Source organism: Branchiostoma lanceolatum, chromosome 12 (assembly GCF_035083965.1).
Source record: "Branchiostoma lanceolatum isolate klBraLanc5 chromosome 12, klBraLanc5.hap2, whole genome shotgun sequence".
Lineage (NCBI taxonomy): Eukaryota > Metazoa > Chordata > Leptocardii > Amphioxiformes > Branchiostomatidae > Branchiostoma > Branchiostoma lanceolatum.
Window position 1 is genome coordinate 4,372,175 of NC_089733.1, and position 20,743 is coordinate 4,392,917.

The 20,743-nt window shown below is 42.1% G+C and overlaps 1 long non-coding RNA gene across 1 annotated transcript; it reads right to left on the reverse strand.

The window, feature by feature from the left end:
• Nucleotides 1–17,482: 17,482 nt before the first annotated feature.
• Nucleotides 17,483–19,883, reverse strand: LOC136446245 (uncharacterized). Its single transcript, XR_010757537.1, has 2 exons — nucleotides 19,846–19,883; nucleotides 17,483–19,010 (listed from the first exon to the last, which is right to left on the reverse strand). It is a non-coding gene; the product is annotated as an uncharacterized lncRNA (long non-coding RNA).
• Between the last annotated feature and the right edge of the window lie 860 nt (nucleotides 19,884–20,743).

The window sequence follows — 20,743 nt, forward strand, 5'->3', positions numbered from 1 at the left end:
AGGATCACACGCTAGGGACAAGACAAAATGCCCTGCCGTTGGGAAAATATGCTCGGCATGTGGGAAACAAAACCACTTTACAAGAGTTTGCAAAAGTGCAGACAAGACGCAGCCCAGAAGAATGGGAAAGGCACCAGGACAGGACAAGAAGAGGACAGCTGTACACGCAGTGGAAGATGAAGACCACGGAGACTTCTTGATGACGGTCAATGATGAGAGGCCAAGTCCAGAGAATGCATGTTCGTATGGAGTGAATGCAAACTCATACGCCAAACAGGTGTACGCCACGATGAAGGTCGAGGGGAAGAGTGTGAGATTCCAGCTAGACATTGACGCCACCTGCAACGTCATGCCGAGGAAAGTGATACCAACAGATACCAATTATGCAAATAAATCCCTAATTTGCATAATTAATGCAAAACTACATATCTCATCTTATTGGAAAATTATAGGACTGACAATATGATACTAAGTAATCATGTAGCTTAGACAGAGATATACATAATGAAGTACAAATTATGCTAATTGAGACTTAATTTGCATAGATAGCTAATGAGGAAAATCTATATTTGCAGTGTTTTCCATTATCAGGCTCTAATACATGTAACATATGTAGTTTATGGAAAGTGAAGCATCAACAGATACCACTTATGCAAATAAACTTCCAAAGCCCAACGTGGACAACTCAGGATCATCCGTAAAGAGAGGTGTAAGTTGGGTGGAAATAAAAGCAATTTTGGTTGTTCAGTTGAAGAATAGATTCATATTCATCCTAATCAGATACCCGAATAAGAATACTTGCTTGTTTTGATTAAATGCTCTATTCATTTTCAACCAGGAAAGAAGCAGTTAAATTTGAATGGCCTGAACATAACATATGCAATAATCCTTTGTTTCTGACATCACTTTTCTTCATGTTTTACTTAAGACATTGCCTTAGAGAAACGCTTGGGAGGGCCGGGCGAAACGGAGACCAGGCTAGCGCAACCAGCATTCTATGGAAAAGCAGACTTCCAACAAGCCGACCAAGAGGTGATTGCTTTCGTTCAGTGAAAGGTAAGTCTGCGAGAATGGCTGACACATTTGAGCCTGGAGTATCAACTTTGCATGGAAAAGTTCAACCATTTCTGGGCAGTACCACAACTTGTCAATTAGTTGATAAGCAGACCATTAGTAAGAAGTTGATCTAAGAGACAGTAAATGATGTCCTTGACAAATTGAAGGGGAAAAATTGACCGGGCAATTCCCGCAGTTGTGTTAGTATAGTATCCACTGCAAGGACACTGCCTGTGATTGTGCGGAGGCTGTGGCCATCCATGTGGACAGCCTCCTGGGATTCCTGAAGAGCAAGGGCATCTCATCAAATGTGAGAGTTGAGTTGAGGCGATATGCGCATTTCACCAGCTCGAAAACAATCTTTGCCGACCGAGGGCAAGAACATCCACCGTTCAACAGGGTGATCTCTAAGCACTCAAAGCAAAAGTGGGCGCCACGCATCGCCCATGGAAAGATTGACGGGAAGATTCTTCAGACATTTCTGACTTGTAAGTACTTAACATTTCTTATTTGATTATTGTACCAGATCGAGTTCTACCACGCTACAAATGTACACTAGGCTAGTATATACAAGGTTCAACTTCTGTAGCTGGACAGAAAATGTACACCAGGTTAGTTTATACAAGGTTAAGACATGTTTAAGCTACACATACTTACTTCAGTTGTTGGGGTTAGTTGTGTGTGATTTTGAACACATCAAACCTTTGGTGTGTGTTTTTTTCTCTACTGTCCTACGTGTTCCTATATCAAAGAGAAAATTCAGCCCAAAATATCCCTAGATTCTCCCATTTTATTACCCCACAGCAGAAATGTAAGCCGGTAGAGATTGATACGAGCAGGTTTAGCGAACTTGAATTCTTTAGCGATCGAGTTTACCGATAACTTCAGATTAATCATATTTTCTTTATTACTTTGTTGTGAACTTGTGGTTTTCGCTAGTCGATTTCAAGATCTATAAATAGATAGTTCAGCTTTGTTGTTACTTTTAATGACAAGAATGCAAGTGCTTAAACAACACAAATTCACATACTACAGGCTTGATTCAGCGCTACAGGCATGTGCGGTCCCACCTGCATCCTGGGTGTACAAGACTTCTCCGCAAACGGGCAAGGCATTGGAAGAGATTCATGGAAGCCACAAAACCTTTGGCCGCACCTTCAGCCACAACACCAGATGGACAGGAAACTGTCCTGACATCTCCTTCAAGGGGTAAGAAGCCAAACCAAAAAAAAAAAAAAAAACGAAAAAGGAACGCAAAGACATCAAGCTCGGCAAAGCGTGTCTAAAGTGTCACAGCTGGCTAGCTGTCCTTGTTATACAGACTTTGCATTCTGCATCATAATAGCTGTATCCCCTCCCCAAAATGCAGTGACTTAACATTGCATAACGCTGTATAGGGGAGAGTGCTGTCTAGTTCAGACTTGGTCGACATTAGTAGTGTTAAATAGAACTGCCTTTTTAGCTGTTTTTGTTGTTGTTACACGGTTAAGCCGACATATATGTAGCACGTTCTAGTTTGATTTTAATTTCAAACCTCCACAGTAGGTACTAGGTCTACAGCAAGTCTCGAGTGGTGTTGCTGAAGATCAGCTCGATGCATTCAAATTCATCTTTAAGGAGATGGCCGAGCTGACTTCATCTCCAGAAAACACCGAAGAGAAGTACAACCTGCTGGTATCAACATTAAAGAATACTATGGCCAATGGCGCCGCAAGCCAGAGGCGATTCAATAATCTGCTGGAAGATTACAGGACGGAAATACTTCCCAAAGTGAAAGAAAACTGGGACACCCTCTTCACTCTACAGCAAGGTAGCATATCAAAGATGAATCACATGTATTGTAATCTGCATGCATTTGGCTTTGCTACATATGCGGATGAGGGCCTTATTGAGCTAGATAGGGTGTGGCTTAAGAAGGAAGGACCTTAAGGTTTTCAACAATTTCCAAAATGCATGTGATAGTTATGAATTCTGTTGGTGGCTTTGTTCAAAATCCTTTCCAGCAGCCAAAAATGACCCTAGATATGCTGATAGATTAACCAGGTACAGATTATGGTCTTCGAAAGGCTGGATGACATTTCATGTATTTTTTTTCTTTTTTGTACAGCTGAAAACACTTTATGACTGGGACTGCGACGTGGCGCTGTTGACTTATAATCACACCACCAAGGATGTTTTCAAGGTAGGAACAGAAGCTGAAGAAAGGTTCCTGCAGAACAATCCGCAGGTGGAATTGGGCTTTCATTCTTCGGCGGTCAGTGAACGAGGTAAGTATGGCATTCAGAAATATGTAATGTTGAAACAAATTTGTGTGTATTGATCTACTCTAGTAAAGCAAAAGTTGCTTTCTAGGTGTATTTGGTTTAAAATGTGTTCTAGAAGTTAGAACTTGGGGGTGAATACATGGGGGTGAATACAGGAAAGAAATGGATAGAGTGTTGAGTGCATAAGCAAAATAAAGGCTACAGTTTTAACATGTTCTTAAATCTGAAGATAACCTGAACCACAAGCCTCTCAACCTGAAGGACCAGGTGACCAACCTTCTAAATGACAAGTGGCGTAAGTACCAGGCTTCTACTGTAGTCATAGTTTTTAAGTTGTAGTTTATTTTTGGTACAAAAAAAATTGTTTTAGAGAAGTTTTCTGTTAAACAATCGTGATGAGAATTGATTTGAAAAAGGTAAAATTTGAAATGTGTCTAATGTGAAAAAAATGCTTGTCCAGTTCCAGTGCTTAAGAATTGGGTCAACATTTATGATTTAGTCATGTCCGACTGGGACTCGGGTTGGAAATGTGACCGTAGCATTATGCAGGTATTCCGGAGTGCTGTCAAATGGGCACTTTCGCACATTGCAGTCCCGTATAAAAGCAATCACAGTACTCAGTAACATTGACTCCAGCATACCCATTACCCACATTACACCAGTGGTACCATAAATGTTCATTAGAAGGGCATAGAGAATGCCAACGAAGACGATATGAGTAGAGCCTCTTTATAGGTAAAGTTTGTTGGAATATGAATCTGTGCGGGCATACCATCACTTCCGAGCTGACTCCTGGTGTGTACTCTCGGTCTACAGATGCAGAGCTTCATGGTCCAAGTGGTGGAAACGAACATGTATTCTGCTATACCAATAGGTTATATTCACCAAAAGTGTATCTCCATGGCGATCACAGAAGGAGGGGACACAAGTATGTACCATTGGACTGTTCCCGAATACAAGCGAACACGACTAATAGCGCAAGCACAAGACGATAGCTGACAAGAATCAGGGCTCAAATATTCTACAGAAGACTGGTGAAAATCTTAAGAGGGTGCCATGCGGATCGTCCTTAACAAAGCAAGTGTTGCTAAGGAACATCTTTTCCTTAGTAGTCAGTACATAACGAAGCTGCTGTTCTGCACCCTGAAACAATTATAATACATGATGTCTACTTATACCGAAATCAATTTTGAACCATTATACGCCACAAAGCAGATCCTATTTTAGTGATATTTGGATTAAAAATGCATTAACTGTTTTCAAAACTCATGCCTAGTTTAATGGCACTTATGGTGTTCTACTTGCTACATCTATCCAAGCCTCCGTAGAATTCTCTTGTTTTCTCTATCAAAGTTTATCATTCTATCGTCATAAAAGCTCTATAATTTCTTTTGTGGTGCCAAAGGGAGTACCCCCTGGTATAGTGATTGATAGCGGAAATGCACGTCCTAATTGATTTTCATCTTGATTTCCGTAAGACAAAAACATATTTTCATGTTTTTCTTTCATGATATTAGGGTCTAATGATGTCATACAAGTTCAGATGTAGAGTGGTTATATGCTATGCACTCATGCCCTTGGTTCCAATTGTTTTGATAGCAAACCTTTAGAGCCATTTTCACTTGCGAACTTGAGAGATAATCTGTTCAATCTACCTGTTAACAAATCCCCTTGGCAACGACGGTAACAACAGTTTGGCTTTGATCACTATTACTGAGCAATTGTATACATATTTGTTATGTATATTCACCAATTGTCTAGAACGCAAGGGTAGTTACAGGAATATTGGATCCGATAATCTGTTGTCAAAGTGTTCAATGATTTTATTCTCCTGAATTAATCAGATGTTCTCCCCGAATATTTTCATTTCCAATGATAATACATTCTTACGTGAGATTAACGGGTCTGTTTTGCTATATTTTCTGTATGTTCTAGTCTAGGCAAAATACTACTGGAAGCGATTTGTCCGTTTAGCCGATTTGAGAACTGAATTTACTGAAGCAATAGACCAGTGCTTGAACCTATTGGGGACGAGAATGATAAAGCCTGTCAGTAGTTGTGTTCTACCTATAGAACGACAAAGACTTGTCCTGAAAGACAAGATGATGACGGTCATTGTAGGTGACAGTGTGAAACGAACCCACTACCTTACTTTTGTAAATAGTATGATAAAGGGTCTTCTGGAAACGCTGACGGAAAGCGACAATCCTCGTGATCCATGGAACATCAAAGCCATTTAGCCACCAGCCGACATGGTCTGTACCATATATCAAGCACCCTGGACCAGAGTCTGGTACTGATGTAGCTGTGGTCCTTCACCAAATAATCACAAAGGTTGTATCAATGACCCTGAATGATTGCACATTCACAGCAGAATTTTCAAACATCATTGAGAAAGAGTAAACCACTTTAACCTTCGCCTAAAATGTTTTGGTGAGCGTTTTATGTGGTGTAGCAGTGTTACTCAAAAACTCGGAATGCTTATTAACAATAACTTTTTGCAGAATGGGTGGCGATGACATATGGCAATGGTGACTCGGCTACCAGGCATTCGATCCGCATCACATGTGATGCAATAGCAAATGCCCCCCGAAGTTTAAAACCATGACATTTATGTCAGTGTCAACATGTTGCATTTGAAACCAATAGAAATGTCGAATATCAACCTATTTTTTTTTACCCACAGTTTGGTTTGCTTCGCCCAGACTTTCTGCTTGTGAAAGTGCTGGTGCTGTCTAAGGAGGAGGTCAAGTGGATGCCAGGTGATTTTTCATGTAAGTGTTGTATTTTCATTCATTGCCATAATTCCTTTGTACTTCTGAAAATGGTGTCTTATTTGATTATGAATTTCAAAATTTTGTGCGGAAAGATGCCAGACTCCCAACCATTGTCATGTCTTTGGCACTCCGCGAGTGACTTGCGGCATGCAAAGTTGGCCTTCAATCCTGACCCCTATGCTGTGAATCCTGGTGAGAACACTGAGCCTTATTGTATCATCAATGAGACAAGAAAAAACAATTATAGATTTACAAACTTGAGGCAAATCTACAAACTTGATTAAAGGAGTGACATCCATGTAGGCATAAATTTGTCTTTTTCAAACAAAAATAAAGGTTGCGACCATAGTGACAATCATTCAAAGAAGCTGCAAGTCAAACAAATATATGATGTAGATGGCAAAAAATTATTAGAAAACAATACTAATTACCTTGAATGCCTTTTTTCCTATCATGATTTGTTTTATATGTGTATCAGTACAACTTGAAAAATATATTTCAAGCCTTGGGAAAAGTCTTCCAAAGTCAAAGATGGAGATCCGAAGGAACAGGAATATAGAATTTAAGACTTTATTGTTGACAACAAATGTTATATTTGTTACACAATACACATACACAGGGCCTGGCATTTCCGAGGCAGCCGCTGAGCCACACTGATGCGCCTGCCACCACTTCTTAGTTCTCTCTAAGTCTCAAAGTCCTATCCACAGTATAGAGAATACAGTGCTTATATATAAATAGTTCTTTCTCATTTGAAATTGCGTACATATGCTCCATACATACAGCAACAGTATGGCCTAATGAATATCTCAAAATATTATTCTGCACAAATATTTAATACCAAGAGTAAGTACAGTCGTATAAGATTTGAAAGCATTACTTTCAAGCAGTAATATAACTTACATGTCCACGTTTCTTCTGACTTTCTCGAGGTATCGCAAATCAAAATAGATCCACCATTGATTCCCGCGGCTGGAAAACTATGGCCTGTGATTGGTGTAAGTTGACCTTTGGACCTCAACTGGGGCCCAGCTACTCTGCTACATCTGTAAACAATCCACCCGCCTGACAGCACGTGGGACCTCCTGGGACGGTGATTGACATCGGCCTAATAGGTTTTGCATCGATTTGACTTCGGCAATGCTCGGCAACCAACAAATTCCCTTCTTTTGTGAGATTAATTCCCGGGATACGTTCGTGTTACACCATATTTGGAAGTACCATGTGCTTGGGGATAGAGCTGGGCGTGGCTGTATAAAGTCAGTTTTGGGCTATACCATTCATAGCGGCAGCACCACGGCCCGATAATTTGCACTAAAAATCAACCTTTTTCCTTAATATTGTTGTCATAATTGTTAAATGTTTAAGAATAATTATATACAACCATGTCAAGGTGTTCAGATAACTGTTTATAACCAAAAGTTGTGAAATATATTGGTGTTTTTAGGCTCTTAGACTATCACAAAAAGACGTAAGTCTTTCAAACCGGAAGTTGATTTTCGGCCGTTATTTTCTACAAACCACTGTATATTTCTGGCAAGATAACTTTATTGGTACAATGTACATGTATCTATGTAAGTTGTGTGTGAGTTTCGTTGAAGTTGAATGAAAAATGACAACGCCACAGCGACGAGAAGTGGCTGACCCCCGTGCGCTCCATGGTAGGCCATTTCTAACCCTGGGGGTCACCTTAAGGGTTCGGTGCCCAACATGCTGGCCTTTTTCACAACCCCTGCCTTCTTCTGGAGACCAGTCGGTGTCATGCAAGCCAAGATCCGCTGCCCCAACACCAATTGTCAAGCACCACTAGGGGAATACCTGGAAATGAAAGGCTTTGGCAGCTATGCTCGGCAAGTGTGTGGGATGAAGAACTACTAAACCCCTATTGACCGAGAAGCTGTAGTTTTAAAAAAGCGAGGCAGTCGGGTGGAGCAGAGCCACAGCAATACTTACGGAAGGCTAATAGTGTAAACATCCTAATGAAGATGGCCCCAGCCATCAGGAGTATATTCCCTGCCATTATCTGCGGAAAGTGTGCCATCGACAGAGGTGTGGTCACCCTGCTAGGCGACCGGATAAATGCTGCATCCATGAGCAAGGTGCAACGAACCAGGTGTACGTCACCAATGTGCTGAAATACCACATTTTAGGATAGTGGGAAAGAATGGTACAAATGGCGAGAAAATCAAGAACAAGCGCAGTTAAACCTTTACTGATCTTTCCTCAATGAACTCTGCGCAACTACAAACGTAAGACTTTTGACACTTAATGTAAATGGCATGAAATACAAGATGAAGCGTTCACTGGCAGTATGGTGTTTGGGTACTAATTTCAGATAGAGGAGTTGGAATACTCTTGTCTCAGAGGTGGTGAAAGTTTGTATTGAACTTTGAATATGCTGTTCCCAGGGCTAACCCTTTGTAATAGCCTTCGGCTAGTTGAGTAGTCCTGGCTGTACTTTCCTACAGTCAAATAAATCAAATCAAATCAAAATCAGAGGTGGTCTATAGTGTCCTCCAAGGTGGACGTGGACGGTAGAGTTGTGTCAATCCTCATCTCAGATGGGCTGACGAAATCCAATGTTATTCATGCATGTGCCTTAACAAAAGAGCACTGCCAGGCCGCACAAAAACGCAAATGTACGAACTTGATGATGATCAGCAAAATGGCTAGTGCAAAGAGACAGGCAGACGGAACCCGGGGATTTCACAGCAAAAACTGTACCGTAACAATACGCAATGCGATTAACAATTCCTTATTATACAGTATGTTGCACATTTGTGCATGAAAGGGGGCGACACTGTATCCCCGGAAGAATTTTAAATACTGCTTTATGATAAATGATGGACATGGCATTTGGACATATCGTGGTCACTATTGGTAGGGGTGCATCATGTACATGCTCACAAATGTCAACCTTCTTTTTGTTTGAAGCTACAGATTGTCCTAGAAGACAGAGTTGTATGTCTTCTACCTCAAGCAAGAATGGAACCATCGTAAGTGCATGACATGACTTGTCATTTTTTGCTAACGAATAAAATTATGGAGGCTATATTTAATTCATATCCATTGTAACGGGCACTGCCTAAACCTGGTCATTTGTAAATCGTGTGCCTTGCCTTGCCGCAGATACGCAACGTGATCGAGGATTGCTGCCGATATTTCCTGCACAGCCCGAAGAGGAGCGGTGCGCTTGAGAAGGTGATAAAGCACAACATCGGAGACGAGACCAAGAGGAAGCTTCTCCTGGACCTCTGCAAAACCCGCTGGGCAGAGCGTCACAATGCGTATCAACATTTCTACCAAGCATATGTGTTCATTGTAGAAACTCTACAAATGATTGCATACAGCCGCCACCTTGACAAGTACGGAGACAAGTACGCCGACTGGGGCACCGGCAACCGAAGTGATGCTCATCAGATTCTTAAGAGCATCACTTCCTACCAGTTCATTGTAGTGTTCCTCGTCGTGTACCAGTATCTCTCCCATCTAGCGGGGATTACCGTAAGACTGTAGGGAAGGGCAGTGGATATCGTGGAGGCCCACGAGATGGTCACAGAAATCCAGGACATCTACAAAAAGGAGCGGCAAGATGTTGAGAAAGGGTTCGGCCACATCTTCGAACAAAGCCAGCGAATGGCCGAGAAGGTTGGCAGTGCTCCTGAGATGCCCAATATCACCGTTTGCCAATGGCATCAAAAACATTGTCCCCCGTTCGTAAAGGGACGCTTAGTCGAAAATCGACTATCTTTTGCCTTATTTCGAAACGTATCATGTATGTTTAAAAGTCTGCATGATATATACCGGGGAAAATATCGACGCAACCACCTGCCCAACATGTAAAGAAGACCGGTTTGACGGGAGTGGAAAGGCAAAGAAGGAGTGCTATTCCACTGATCGACACTGTCGATACTTTATTTTTTGTTGTTGTTCGTACCGTATTTACTTTATTAACATACATAATAATACATGGAAAATCTTAATTAATTGTAGTGTTGGTTGAAATTACAATGATGGTTTTAGATATTGTAAATGCTTATCCATTTCTATAATGCTCTTAAGTCGGTTTCTGAAGAGGGCAAAGTTCGGTTTGACATTTTGAACAAAACATGAATATACACAGTACTTAGCAATAAGAATACAATGTGAAATGTCGTAACAGGGTGATAACCTTCAATTATACCATATATGGCCATGCTTTCATTTAGGACCAGGTCCTGTTTGGTGTAACGCTTCCACCAGATACAGAAATGTTTCCAAAATTTTCCAACGTCTTTGCACTACAGAAATAAATGTTCAATCGTATGTTTTTCTATACAGTTGTTACATTGATCAGATTCTATTAAATTGTTTTTTTTAACCAACTGTTTGTAGCTAGGTAATGGTGAGTGATCTTGTATTGAAAACATTGTAACTTAATTTCCTTTGTAGCATCAAAAGCAGCAGTATATGCCTTCTCAAGGTTATCCTCTCCAATTTTGTGTATTATTTCATTTTCTCTACTAGGGGGTACATTTTGTTTTTGTATAAGGAGTTCATATAATTGTTTGCATGTTGTTGTAAGGGGATGCACCTTCTCTGTATATTCAATAATATTGTTAGAGGTGTACTTTCTTCCATTGTTTTTGATTACATCTTTCCACTTCTTAGGTATGGCCGCATTTATTGAGTTATATTTCATTATTTGCCTTGAATCTATGGCTAATCCATATAGATTATGTAAGTCTTTGATAGTAAGAAATGATCCGTCCCCGTACAACAAGTCATTCAAATAGATTATGCCAGCATCTGCCCAGATTTTGTCATACAATGGTACATCATCGACCAAAATAAATCTATCATTCCATATGATTTGAGAACAAATCTGTGTGTTTCTGGGTTATATTTTACAATTTCTTCCCATGCAGATAAGATATCTTTGCAAAATGGTCGATACTTTATATGCAGTACCACAGATTGCGCAAATGCTACAACAACACGGGTCAACAATCGACCAGAATGTCCCGCGATTCATTTCCGACATAAGGGAGACAACAGTATGGAAAGAACGCTATACTTTGAAACTTGGTTAATTGTAAAAAAAGTCTCCCTCACAGAGGCAACTCTGGTCCAAAGAAGTGGCGCACGTCGTGAAAAGTAAGCTGTGACTGGGTTAGTGCATATATAGAGGCAGATCTGAACTCAACAGCTGTCCTCAAAAACATCGGTAAGTTATAGTGCTGTTTAAATGAATCATTGATTTCAGTATCATAAAAATATGTGTAAATGCCAATTTTGAAATACCGCCATCTAACTAGCATAGCAAGATACTTTCCCGCCAAAGTTAGTCCTAGGATCCAAGGGAAGTATCCCCAACTATCATTTTCTTTGATCTCATTTCTATCCATCCCTTTATTTACTCAGGTAAAGGTCAGCTTTTTGGTCGTTGGTCATACCCATAAGAACGTGGATCAATTTTACAGCAGGATATCTACAACACTGTAAAGGTCAGAGGCCACAACACTGCCAGAGCTAATAAAAACAATTGAAAGGTCCTACACACCAGCACCTGATGCGTTTCAGTGAAGCATGTGGGGGACTACAAAGAGTGGCTGTCGGATGAGCTAGAAAATAGCTCTGACCCTCACTGCTTTAAGTTTATCATGGAGCAAGGAGCAAACCTGCCAACCATTCTATACAAAGACTACGTATACAGCACAGACAATACCTGGAACAACAGCAATCCTCCTCCGGACAACCCCAACAACACCACTTCAGTTTGTCAAGCCATCAGCAATCAGACGATTGAAAGAAGCAAAATCCAGCATCGAACGGTCCAAAGAATTTGCAAGGCTGACAACTGACTAGCACCAGTGGTGGCTTCATCTGTTCGCAAGTCTCGAAGAGGAGTACTGCTATGAACCTTGCGATCCCTGATTTGGTGAGTGCTATTGTAACGCGTTGCTGTAGCCATGATGTGGGCCTGTGAACGTTCTTGGTGCTGGTGTAGTTAAAAGAAACCATAAGCTCAAAAGACATTTCATGCAATGTACCAAAGTTAACTACAAATCATTAGTGATCTGTGGCCCATGGTTCAGAAGAAAAGAAATCAGGACTGCAGAAGAGTGCACTGGAGGATTATGTGACTGGATCCCATTTGAGAAGAATGGCATAGAACTACTCAATTGACATTTTCTTTTCAGAGGGAACCATCCTAGTAGTTTCCTTCGATATGCAAACCACAGCTTAAAGCCAAATAACTGATGAAATGGCAGAGGATATTCAAAGTCTATAAGGGAGTTTAACGATCGTTTGCACTATGGTATTTTTCTTCTCTACGGACCTAAAAATCTGCCAAGGAGAAAGGCGGATCTGCATGAGCTCGGTAGTGGTCTCGTGCTGAGGGAAGGTAACACACCGGATGTCCGGCAGCAGAGGGCTCAAAACTACAGCACCCAGGTTTCAATGATAAAATGTTCAAATATTAATCCTCAAGCTAATGGTGGGCCAGAAGTCTAATCATATTAACCCAGGAATGAGCCTAGATAGAAGAAAACAACGTGGAATGATCTAGTACAACACCTTGTGCAGTAGTTTGGTATGATATTTTAGAGTGCGCATGGGAACATGACCATCGCATGGGAACCTGAACATAATGTTAATGACAAACATTAAAGATATAGGACAAAAAATATATGTCTGGGCTGTCTGAGTGAATGGGGGTTGCCAGGGTGCTTTATTCAACCTACTCACTGGTCGTTTAGATTTGTTTGTCTGTTTAACCTTATTAAGCTCTAGTGGTGTACAACCCGAGTGAGGAAGTGTCATTCTTACCCACTGAGGAACATCCATAACATGCATGAGACCTCTATGACGCTCGATCTACCGTCGGACTAAACGCTCGACTACAACGGATGTCACGTCGACCGGCGCAGAGAAGAAACGGTACATTGTTGTTGCCATATCTAAAGCTGACGGTGGTAAGGTGCCTCTGGTTATGGTTAATAACTACTGCTCATTTTGATCAATCAGGTCTATTAAACTACTAATGCTCCATTTGATCAACCAGATATGGGTAATTACATGTACTATTGCTCCATTAATCAGGTATTGATAAATATTACTAAAACTCAATCAGGCCCCAGCTGAGCGGGCCACATTTTTCGTTAACGTCCATCAGTATTGATACAAACCCTTTTCTCTACAACATGTGTTCATACATTGTTCTAAATGTATATAATGACGTTTAACAGTGGGTTTGAAAATATTTCATTGCAGTTGCAAGGTATATCCGCAAAGCTGCATGTATATAATTCTAACAATTTAAACAAACAAAGCATTTTAACATCATTAATACATTTCGATTAAAACCAGTTCTGTTCTTTCCAGCGACATAGTTCAGGGCATGGCTGCTGTTCTATTCTCTGCCAATCATGCAGTTGTCTTACCAAATGCCCACTTCGAAAAATACGCGTTGCTGTGACTGGAGTCCATATTATTCTTGGAGAGAGCATCACCCAAGACCAGATCAGTGTAGCAGAGGATCACCTCAGACAGTTTGTCGAGGGTTTCCAAGAACTCTATGGTATGTCCGGAAATAACTAGCGCAGAGCAAATTCAGATTAGCGAATTTTCAAACAGTGTCTATTTCATAGGAAAAACAGTAATTTTTGCTAGTTTCGTGTCTATCCAGTGTAGTTATCCTGGCCACAGGGCGTCTCTTGCAAGAACAGCGAAAGGAGTTCGCTGCCCTGGTGCAGGCCTCTCCAGACAGGCAAGAAGACGTGACGGTGACACAGGAAGGCGTGGCTGGGACACAGGAAGGCGTGGATGGGACGCAGAATGGCCAGGTGGTGACGACACAGGAAGGCGTGGCTGGGACGCAGAACGGCCAGGTGGTGACGACACAGGAAGGCGTGGCTGGGACGCAGAACGGTCAGGTGGTGACTACACAGGAAGGCGTGGCTGGGACGCAGAACGGTCAGGTGGTGACGACACAGGAAGGCTTGGCTTGGACACAGGAAGGCGTGGATGGGGCGCAAGAAGGCGTGGTTGGACGCTGGGCGGCCAGGGGAATGCCTTTCTTTAGAACAGGGAACGTACGCAACACCCGTAGTTATCCCCCTAACTCCGAGCAGTCCGTCAGACACGACCACCGCGACCCACAACACGAAACAACAATAAAGTCTGCCCACTGTGTCAACAGGCTGGAAGGTCAACCCACAACCACTTCCTGAGCGAATGTCCCCACCTACCAGAAGCAGACAAGCGCTACATCATCCGTTCCAAGGCCGTGGGAATAGCAGACATTAACAACAACGACGCCGACTATAACGTCACCTTCTAGAGTATGTGTTACATCACCATGCATAAACAAACTTTAGCAACAATGTGAATGTGTGACTAGTCTGAAATTTACACAGTTCGATAGCGTTTAAGGAAAGTATGGTAGAGGGACACGCATATAATTGAGTGGTTGGTCCGATCGAAAACCATCCCCGCTACGAGAGTAAACAATTCTGTTGTCCGTGTCTGTGGAAGGCGGGTCAGTTCTGCATCGACTTGACCAGCCCCCCCCCCCCCCCCCCCCCCCCGCTCCCCGGGAGTTGACCGGTGATGATTATGAGCATGTAGGAAAACACGGACACCTAGATCTAAAATCAGACAGATTCACCAGATGGAAAGGGCGAGTGGTTTGGACAAAAAGTTAGGTGGACTTCGAACGTTGTTTCTTTATTGCAACATCAAAACGAAGGGCATGTCAGATTATGAATATCTAAAATGACCTTGTGCCTGATCTTGGTGGCGCTGCTGGAGCCTTTGGTATTAGGAAGACATCAGTGCATCAGGTGTCTAGTTTTCTCTCCAAGAGTAAGAGACGAGTACTCGCATACTACTGAGATGAAGCCCTGTCCAAATCACCAGATATGTAACCCTCACGGTGGACTTCTTTCCTTCACCATATTGACCATACTTCTGCCGAATTCCACTTTCCATAATCCCTTTACAGCTATAAAGCAATAGTGTTTTCACATCCTACAGAAGGAGACTGACAAGAAGACAGAAAACGTATTGTCATTTTTGAAATGCATTCATCGAATCATGTTTAATAATCGAAGACGGGAACTTCTTGATATATCATACCCTTTGGTGCTCTTTTAACAAAAGTTTAACATGCGATTTCGTAAATCGTACAATTATAAAATGATGCATTTGCCATTTTTTGTTGCACAGGATGTAGCAGGCAGTGACATAGTGTTCTAACCAGTGCATCAATCCAATCACTGGGGACTTCTGGTAAGCATCTACATACGCTGTGTAAACTGTTTTATGTTTTTCTACATAAAAAGCAACATCTGCATTTCCCCCGCAGAAGTCATGCGGAGAAATGTAACCCTACTGGCGGCAAAACTCCCCGGCCTATACTGGACCCTATTTTTGCTTTTTTTTTTAACGATATTTCTAACCCCCGTCGGAAGGCCTTGCAGAGAGAGGCTTCATTTTAGCGTCCATGTATGATAACAAACTAGGAGATGTGTGTATTTTCTTGAATGTGTCTATCTCGCATTGTTCTTATAACTATACACATTGTATCATAATGGGGCCTGAGGGAGTGGGGAAAATTCAAGCACCTGTGAATAATGAACTGACAGTCTTCTTGTTCGTCACCTGTCGCTTTTGCTGCAAATGCTTATCATATTAGCCATGATGTAAATGCCATCATTCCCTCTGAATTCTCAAAATGAACCTTTGTCTCAAAACCTTTCGGTTTCTTACCCAAAGAAGAAGGCAGTGCTTCTGCTGGATTCCCTATCTTCAAGTCGTTTGATTAACAAGAAGATAGCTCTAAAAAGATCAAAGTATGTCATATTTTTCATATCACTAACATTCCTATCAACAACTTGCATCAACTAAGTGATGAAGTCAAAGTAAGACAGAAAGCTCCAGACCGGGAGACCGATACAAGTAAGCATGCATATGAACTCCGAATAACGCTGCTCAGGAGCACTGGAAAAAGCTAGGTACAGTGTTTGTATGGAAATTAGACAGTGGGGTCCATTCCAAGTCACATGACAGTCCTCCGTGGACCAGCGGTAAACAACTCCAGTCAGAGCTTAGATCGGCACGCAACCCGACTTCGGCGTCAACTTCGAGGGAGTGGCGTCAAGAGGCGAACAAGTTTCATTACAACTTTTAACACCGGCGTCCGTGACCGGTTGGCCTCGGCTCGCGCTTCACCCTCTACCATCTTGAAGGACGACATACTAGACGAGGTCAGGTGAGTTGGACTCCCGTAACAGGGATATTCTCATAGCGGACAAGGCCTCTTGGTCGGCCGTCCGCATTTTCCATTCGAATAACATGATTTCCTTCTCCAGTAAGGACGAGGAGTAGAAATGGCAGAAGGCGGTGGAAGAGGACCCCAAAAGTAAGGTACGACATCTAAAAATGGAGACAATCAAGAGATTCGAAGAAGGCAACTTATAAAGTATGCACAGCACCAGCTGGTCCGTGAGGGATGGAACCTGTCGGAAAATGCAACGCTTGCAGATCGCTCAGTTTTCGCAAACAGCACGGTCATCTTGAAATGTCTTACGGAAGGACGTCAACCCGAAACATTGATTTGTATGAAGAACTATTTATCTCTCTCTGGGCAGTATACGTGTGCAGTTGATGCCTTCCTCGAACTATTTTTCTTCTGCATATATAGTTTTCCGACTTAAAGTTGAAGATAATCCGGTCTGGGTCACACCGGCGATTTTAGGCATGAATGTGATTGGATCGTGCCGCTCCGCCATGACATAGAGCTGATAAGAATGAGAAGACACTTCCCACTTCCAGAGTTAAGTGTAGAGAAGAGATCAAAGCTCCTAAGTCTGACCCTAAAAGAATATAAGAAACAAACCAGTCTTTTGAAGGTCAAATGGAGAAGCATTCAAGGGCACAAGCTGAAGACTCCCAGGATTTGGCCAGACCGATAGGAAGACAGTGGAACGAATGTGGGTATTCCTCCGCAAGTTCGCAAGATTTCAGATTATGAACAACGCCTTTCCTTGTCTTGGCCACTTTGAAGATGGTATAGAAGGTATAGTCAAGCTGCAAGTAGCCTAGTCATCGATGAAGATCTGACACATCTCAAACACCTGTAAGCCCTGACTCTGTGGCGAAGGCAAGAGCTATTGTGATGTCTTCGGACCTTTATAAGAACAAAGTAATCTTCGTGTGCGATCGCTTCCTCCTTCACGGTTGCGATACGCTCTTGTAAAGCTTTAAATCCTTGAAATCTCTCCCAGCTTAAGTCTATGGTATTTCCGATAATATTGTGCCTTGTATTGTTAAAAATTGTTCTGAAGTCTTTAAGACTACCAATCAGTGTCTCCGACACATTGTGTACAGCAAATTACCAGGAAACATTATTGCAACCGTTGCAGCGAGAACGGCAGAATCTCCATGGTTAGCACAGTGTGGGGGAGGGGGTCCCATGGAGTGCCGTGGGAGAGTCGTCCATTTTGCGATCGCTGATGCAGACATGACTTTGCGGTCACTGGCACGGCAACTGTGGGCACTGGACAGGGAGTAAACACTAATCCGGGCACGAACGAGGCGCCGGAGAAGAATCCCGGAATCAAGAGACAGCCAGTGAAGGACAGGCTGCGTTGTCAAGATATCTACAACTTACACAAACCGATTAGGGGACGGTTTCAGGGAAATCGTGTAGCATTTGGAGGCATAGTTCATCAATGGCAGGCAGTTACTTTTTTCCATGCGGTCACACAAAGGCAGGGCGCAAGTCTCTATTCAACATTGGCTGCTCATGAATAAGGCGCATACATCTTATTATTATGATGCTTGTGCACTTAATTACTTTTAAACCACCTTGGCCATTGCGCAGAACATAGCGCCAACCCTAATGAAAAAAATTAATGTCACCTCAGAGGATTTCTTGTTTTTCGTGTGACAAGTGACAAGAAATAGTATCAATGAGATTTCTAGGAAGCCGAGATAGTATGTAGTGACAGGCAGTTGTAATTCTCGGGAGTTTGAAAGCACCAAGCGGAGCCATGTTCATGTCGGTTAAGGAATGTGTTAACTCAGACGTTTGGTTGGCTACACTGATGGTACATCAAGAAATAAAATGCAGATTGGCAGTCCGTTACAGGTGGACGCTCTCTGATACAGAACTAAGTTGCAGAGATATAGCAACTTCAACAGATACATACTTTGTACATGCTGTATAATATCCGTTTTTCTATCGTGTTACTGTAGGCACAGGTGGACGTTGTGTAGAACTGTGTCTAGATGAGAATACTGAACAGGAATGTAGTGTTTTCTATACAGACAGAAGATAGGTTTACTGTACTGCAGATAGGTTGGGTGGGGTAAGCAACAAAACTGCTAACGGGAAGTTCAAGTCAACAGAGCAGGATCAACCATTTGCAAGAAACAGTCGGCCCCCGAAGACTACAAGTGAACAGTGCATACAACAGGAACATCCTAAGGCAATGTTTCTTTTCATGTGGTCTCATCTACAGAGGTTGACACCAGGAACAAGAGCAAAAGGGATGATACCTTATTTGATGCTTTGGCATCCAGCAAACTCATCTAACTAAGCCGAACAAGCCCCCACTGAGCCAGAGGCACAGTTCCCGAAGTCTGGGTTTCCAAGAGGCTTGACAGCTGTAATACCGATATACCTGACTAACACACACTGAGTAAGCTGGATGTCTCGCCGTAGCCAATACATATTTGCTCTGTCACCTATGTGTAAAGTTTGATGTGTTTGGAAGTTTCATTGGCGCAGCTTCTGTTCTTCAACGGGCTGGGTGTGTTGTTTCAGCAATCTTCTGTAGATACTGAGATGATTTGCCACAGTTGAAATGAACACTTCAGACATCATATCTGTGTTGTCACAATCCTTTCTGGCTGCGTAGACCTGTGGGAAAGAAATACACATAGGCTTTAATACAACATATTTTATTCAATTATTGAACACACATGTATCTTTGTGTAACTGCAACACAAGAGGGAACGAATAAACTAATCACATTTTAATTTGCATGATATTTTTGGGGTGAAAAACAAAAAGCTACCCAATTTTTCACACTCGTGTAGATTCCATTAGGTTATCATTGTTTATATTTTGTGCATGCAGCTCAAATCTAACAACTGAGTACATAATAAAGGATGGCACATACAAGGCTGTAAGTCGGTTACATCTTCAATTCAAGAATACGAGGGTAAAACACCCAGGACCACAGGTACTTTCTTTGGTCCTTGTGCCCTTCCATATTATGTGCTTTTGCCCCTACGCCCACTAACGAGGTTTCCAATACAGTATCATAATTCAGTGCGCTGCAGCCGACCAATGATGATTAATTCAGTGCACACAAAGAACCCGTATGGCCAGACCACGCCACCCCGGTCCTTTGATCTCAGACTACAGAACTCGGTAACAGAAACTGGCATTTACACGCACAAAAAGCACAGAGATATCGTCTACAGATCTCTACAGACTCCAGGTTCCACACACACAAATACAATGATTACATTTCTCCCGGTATTGGCGAGAATTTCAGTAAAAATTCCGTTTTCCCCGACAACGCCAGAAAATGTCTCCCACATACGGCCGCCATGCGTCACGAAATAAAATATTTAACAACACCAGTTACAACCTCGAACCTCAATGTTCTTACTCATTACTAAAACAGCCATACTACGAGGTAACTGGGAAGGTTTTTGTGGCAGAAAATGAGGCAAAACACTAAAACCCTTTCTGTTACAACACGCACACGTCCTCACCTCACAACGGCCGCCCTGTTCTTAGTAAATTCCACGCCACACAGGACCAACGCACTTCTTTTATATCCGTGCGCGTACACATCTGGAAAGCTTCTAAGATCCATAAGAAAGACTTTCTGACAGCTTACACTATTAGAAAATTATACCTGCCAGTACAAAAGCAATGAAAGCCAATAGCACAGTCGAGACTAGCCACATATTGATAAGACGTTCCCTGTTTGGCCGCACTATTTTATGGCGGCACATGTGTACGCTCTGTCCGGGGAGGGTATTTGGTGGCGGCTAGATAATGACGTAAGTAGTTCTGGAGGCTTACTTGGGGTTTTTCGACATACCGTTCTTTAATATTACACAAAACCGTAATATCAAGCCGTGTATATCAAAGAGGCTTGTCCCTTCTGAGGCCCGCCCCTGCAACCCCTAAAGTGATTATCGTATGACGCAAAATTTTCAGATGATTTATGATGAAGTCATGATTATAATAACCTTATAACACGAAAAAAACCCATAATAGACTAAAACGTTCACTCTAGTGTGTTTTTGTGAAGCAAATACAAGTTAGTGACGAAATTCAAGGGAAAATACGTTATTAAATTGAGGCCAAAGAAAAAAGCATGGCAATTAAAAATTATTGCAATACATAACGAAGGTGTCTGGGTTGAGCTTACTTCATTGTAAGGAAAATACCTACGTACATGTAGCACTCTAATTTCTGCCATAATATTTGTTCACAACGCACTTAGAAATTAGAAATGCGTCTGTCAAGCAGATATAGAAAGGCACCATAACTTGATGAGTTCTGAGCAGATATCGAAAGACCGGAGTACACTCCCGGTGTAGTGTCTTTCTCTGCCATTTTTGGATGGG